General features: G+C 41.3%; 1 long non-coding RNA gene across 1 annotated transcript; it reads right to left on the bottom strand.

Annotated features, from left to right (window-relative positions):
- Positions 1-1,336: 1,336 nt before the first annotated feature.
- LOC138921832 (uncharacterized) lies at positions 1,337-4,397 on the bottom strand. Its single transcript, XR_011434720.1, has 2 exons — positions 4,254-4,397; positions 1,337-3,006 (listed from the first exon to the last, which is right to left on the bottom strand). It is a non-coding gene; the product is annotated as an uncharacterized lncRNA (long non-coding RNA).
- Positions 4,398-5,618: the final 1,221 nt, after the last annotated feature.

The following is a 5,618-nucleotide window of genomic DNA, read 5'->3' as shown; positions in this document are numbered from 1 at the left end:
GTCCTTCCTTGGCAATGTTTTATCTGACTCATACTTTTCTAAAGACTTTATTTTTTAAGAGCAGTTTTAGGTTCACAACGAAATTGAAAGGAAGGTACAGAGATTTCCTATATACCTCCTGCTCCTGCAAATACATAGCCTCCCTCATTATCAACATCCCACACCAGAGTGGTACACATTGCAATTAATGAACCTACACTGACACATCATTATCACCCAAAGTCCATAGTTTTCATTAGGGTTCACTCTTGGTGTTATGCAGAGTATATTCACTTCCCTAGAAATCTTCTGTGCTCTGCCTATTTATCCTTACTTCCCCTCTAACCCCTTACAGTCATTGGGATGTCCAAGGGTGGGAGGTGAAAGTAGAGGGCCCTTAAGGTTCTCAAAATCATGTTTGAACAGGGGCTTCCAGACCAATGGGTCTGGGGATGATACCCTAGTCATGGCATAGAGAGGTGAGGCAACAATAGAGAAATTAAGTATCCATATCCTACAATAGCCCATAAGACCCAAAACACCTCTCAGTTGTTTTATTTCAGGGAGAGGAAAATGATGTAAGTAAAGTCTTCGTCTGTGAAGATAGTTTTACCTGTGGCTGAAATATCATGATCCAGACATCAGATACACAGAGAGCGTAACTGAATTTTGTCTCTGGCCACCTTGTGGCCCTTTCCTGCTAATGCCTTAAAAAAGTATTCAGTGTCCAAAAGGACATTGTCATAACTGTCAGAACGTAGAAGGAAGTCATCTACATATTGGATTACAGTAGAGTCTCCTGGGAATTTTAAGTTCCTCAAATTGGCATTTAGGGTACACAAGATGTAGGTATGAGCCTTAGTAAATCCTTGGGGCGTAACAGTCTAGGTATATTGTTGGTTATTGCAAGTGAAGGTAAATAAGTATTGGGATATAAGTATTGGGATTCCTTATGAAGGGGAATACTAAAAAAGGTGGAACACAAATAGATGACTGAAATATTGGATGTTGGAAGGGATGGCAGATGGGAGAGTGTTAGGATTAGGAACCAAGGGAAATCTGGGTTTGACAATTTTATTGCTAGATCTTGGATCTTGGACTAACTGAGATCCTTTCCCAGTTGTTTTTTTGATGGCCAAAATGGGAGTATTGCATGAAGTGAAGTGGGAACTAGAAGATTTTGTCTAATAAAACTTGGATTATCAGGCAGAGTCTCTCAACTCCTTCTGGCTTTAAATGATATGGGGGAATCCTGGGGAGGGCCATGGAATGATCTATTTCTACCTTTAGGGGTTCTGCATCGCATATGCATCCAACATCAATGGAGTTTTTTGCCCATAAAGAAGAAGGAATTCTGTTTTTATTTTAAAAAAATTTTTATTGAAGTTATGATAGTTTACAACATTGTGAAATTACAGTTGTACATTATTATTTGTCAGTCATCTTACAGCTGTGCCCCGTCATCCTTTGTGACCACCCCCACCTCCCTTCCCCCCAGTAACCATTAATCTATTCTCTTTGTCCATGTGTTTATCTTCCACATGAGTGGAATTATACAGAGTTTGTCTTTCTCTATCTGGCTTATTTCACTTAACATAATACCCTCAAGGTCCATCCATGTTGTTGTGAATGGGAGAATTTTGTCATTTTTCATGGCTGAGTAGTATTCTACTGTATACATATACCATATCTTCTTGTCATTAGTTGATAGGCACTTACATTGCTTCCATGTCTTGGCCATTGTGAATAATGCTGTAATGAACATAGGGGTACATGAGTCTCTTTGAATTGCTGATTTAAAGTTCTTGGATAGATACCCAGTAGTGGGATGGCTTGGTCATATGGTATTTCTATTTTTAATTTTTTGAGAAATCTACATACTGTCTTCCATAGTGGCTGCACCAGTTTGCATTCCCACCAGCAGAGTATGAGGGTTCCTTTTTCTCCACGACCTCTCCAACATTTGTTATTTTTTGTCTTGGTGGGAATTCTGTTTAATGGTTGATTTAAATCTTCAGTGAAATAGGTGTTAGATTTAAGAGTGCCAAGGAACTCAGGGAAGTCAGACAAAGCCACTAGGGAACATGGATATGAAAGAGAGGAGTTGGGTGCCTGGAGAAGGAGACCTTTGGGGGCACAGTGAATTTTTATATTCCAATTCATCAGAAGATCCCTTCCTAACAGGCTTACCAGAGTGGCAGAACTGAGAAGAAAGTTGTGTTGAGCTTTAAGATGTCCCATAGAAATATTAAGGAGCTGAGGAAAGAGGAAACTCATGAAGTAAATTATCAAAACCCACCACTGGTAAAGTTTGGTGACTCCAAGGAAGGGTAGCAGGAAATGAGGAGGTGTTAAAAGTAGAATGTGTTGCCTTGGGCATAGGAGAGTCAATAATTTTCTGGCGATGAGGGGGCTTGGGCTTTTTTCCTCCTCTGAAGGTCTAGGCCCTCCTGGACCCAGTGTCCTTTTTTCTTACAATTTTGGCAAGTGTCCCCATCAATGGGAGAACATGATTTTGGAGCTTGCTGTAGATTAAAAATTTTAGGTCTTTCTAGTTGTTTTAATTGCAATACCATAACCTTGTGTTGTGTATTTTCCAATTTTTTTGAAATACTGTATTCATAATGCTGGGCTAATGTCTGGAGCTCAGATATGTTTGCATTTTGCCAGTTAATATGATTTCTCTGTATTGTGTCATGGAGCTCCAGTCTGAGACTATTTACAAAGCTTGTGGTCAGAAGAGAGGCTGTTTGGAAAGTCAGTTCCAGATCCGAATGCTCTTTCCATGTTGTTTTTAATAGATGGTGAGGGCTGGCCTGGTGGCATAGTGGTTAAGTTCACACGATCTGCTTCAGTGGACCAGGGTTTGCAGGTTCCGATCCCAGGCATGGACCTACACATCACTCATCAAGCCATGCTGTGGTAGCGTCCCATATACAAAATAGAGAAGACTGGCACAGATGGCAGGGACAATCTTCTTCAAGCAAAAAGAGGAGAAGTGGCAATGGATGTTAGCTCAGAGCCAATCTTCCTTACCAAAAAAAAAAAAAAAGAAGATGGTGATAGTTAGTCACAGTTTCATCTCTTTGTTGCTTACAATTCTGAATCATGACCAATTAATTTTGGTGGGATAGACCTGAGGGATGGCTCCTAGGAATTTTTTCTTACTTCCTTCAGTTTCTAATGGTAATCAGCATGTAGTCTGAGACCCTTGAAAGTCTTCAGAAATGGTGTTCCATTTGGCCTTTTCAAACCAAAAGGAGGCAAATCCAGGGCAACCAATTGATGGATAAGTTGATATAAACCAGAGAATCTGAAAGAGTATGCTTCCAGAACAATCCCAAATTCAATAAATCTTTTCCTTTCTTTCTAGGGGTCAGGAAAGTCCTTGACGATGGCATATAATTTGGACCAAGACCAAGATTTAAATGTTGTCTCTTCTGTTGGCCTCACTTGAGAATGAGTATTGGCTGCACCTTGGGCTTCATCTATAAGAGATGGGGACCCAGTGAACCTTATAGTTATAGGGAGTTGAGGGGCTGGAGGTGCCATTGGTGGAGCATATTCCGGGAGAGGAAGATATAAAAGAGAACTGGGAGGGGAATATGAGGGTGTTGTGGAGGATGCTAGGGGGGTTACTGGGTCAGAAAAAGTTTTCTGAAGACATTGTTTAAGAACCTCAATAGTTTGAATGAAGTTTGAATTATTTAGCCTTTTTCAGCTTCTTCATACCAAGAGAAAAAAGCAGACCATTGTGCATCTGAGATTCTTGTTCCTTTTTGCTCTAGCGCTCCTCATATGTGGACTAATTCAGGCATATCCCAGGGGCCCAAGAGGGGCCATGGGAGCTCAAGAGAGTTTTTAGCAAAGTTTTGCCAATAAGAACAAAAACGGACAGTATTAGGGCCATAACGGCAAAGCACGTAGTCAGCGATTGAGAAGCTCCCATGTTATTGACTAAAGGCACCTCTACACTTATGAACAGAAAAACTTGAGACTCCAACGCAGCCTCTATTCCTTACAGAGACTAGCCTCTTACGAACAGAAAAGCCTAGGACTCCAACCCAGCCTTTGTCTACCTGGGACTCTAACAAGGCTACTTAGAAACTGCTGCTTGCCTGGGACTCTAACCCAGCTGGTTACAAACAGAGGAATCCAGCACTCTAACCCTGCTTCAAGAGTATACTCAGAATCTTAAGAATCAAAATTTATCCTCACTGCACTTCAATGGACACTTATCTAGAGCACTGGACTTTGGCTGAAGTCAGACTCACCACCGGATACCCAAACAAGCAAGCAGACTGGAGACAAAGGTTCTGGTGAGAGCTGGAAGGCCTGGTTGTCCTGTCCGAGGGTCTGATGGTGGCTCTGATCCAGATCTAAGTTATGGCACCAAAAACTGTCAAAGAAAACCAGAGCTGTACACATGTTAAAGAGGTGAAAATAGATTTTATTCAATAAATTACTGCAATAGAGGAAGAGAGTCTGCAGTATAGAATGGGGCTTAATTCAGAATACAACCAGAACAAGTGGGGATTTATAGGCAAGGAGCAAGTTGAGGGAGGACATTGGTGGATACAAAATTACTAAGAGGAGACATCAAGTTTGGGAGGATCTTGGCTGAACTGACCTAACAGGATTCTTGCTGAAGGCAGGCCAGGGTGATCAGGAATCACCTCGGGGGCAGTGAGGATGAGGAGTTTGATCAGATATCAAGGGTGGGGAATTCTTACTAAACTGACTTAGGATTCTTGTTAAAACTGCGTGCTACAAGGAGCACACGGATGGGCCTTACTGGGGAGAATGTTCAGGGGAGCCTGACTAAAGTTTGGTCAAGCAAAGAATCTTTGTCAGTGGACATGAGTTTTCAACTCCTTTGGGTAAATACTAAGGAATGTGATTGCTGGATCATTTGGTAAGAGTATGTTTAGTTTTGTAAGAAACTGCCAAACTGTCTTCCAAACTGTGTGTACCATTTTTCATTCCTACCAGCAATGAATGGGATCTCCTGTTGCTCCACATTCTCACCTGCATTTAATGTCACCTCATAATGTTTTGAAATGTTGTTTGGACTTTGAAGTCCAAAAAATCCAGGGATGGGATGTTTTGCCACTCACTCATTTTGTCTGAGATGGCCTTTTCCTCCCTTTTGGCAAACTCTTACCTACGTTTCAGGTTCTATCTCTTCCTGGAACCCTGCCTGATCCATCCCTCTGTGCTCCTACAGCTTGCCTTTGCCTGTATTTTTGTCTCCTCCACCAGACTGGGGGTGGGTCTGATTAAATGAGGCCACAAACATTTACTGACAAGGTACATGGTGCCAGAACATGTTCTGGACTGGAAATATAGAGTGAATTAGTCATGGTCCATACCAGTGAGAGTTCCTGTATAAAGTCCTTAGCACAGTGACTGAGACAGTGTAAGTGGGCAATAAATGTTAGCTATTATCACCACCACCCTCCTCCTCAGTATCTTTCCACATTAGTGTATAAAGATATAGCCCATTTTTAACTGATAAAATCACCCTTCACCCCCAGCGATGCTTTCACTTTTTCATTATTGCAAAGAAATTAGCAAGGTTTATACTTGTTCATACTTAATCTTTGCAAAGTTTTTTTTTTTCTTTGCTCTAGATCAAA

The sequence above is a fragment of the Equus caballus genome, chromosome X, assembly GCF_041296265.1.
Source record: "Equus caballus isolate H_3958 breed thoroughbred chromosome X, TB-T2T, whole genome shotgun sequence".
Taxonomy (NCBI): Eukaryota; Metazoa; Chordata; class Mammalia; order Perissodactyla; family Equidae; genus Equus; species Equus caballus.
The sequence above is the reverse complement of the archived record's forward strand: the minus strand, read 5'-3'. Positions and strand labels throughout refer to the sequence as shown.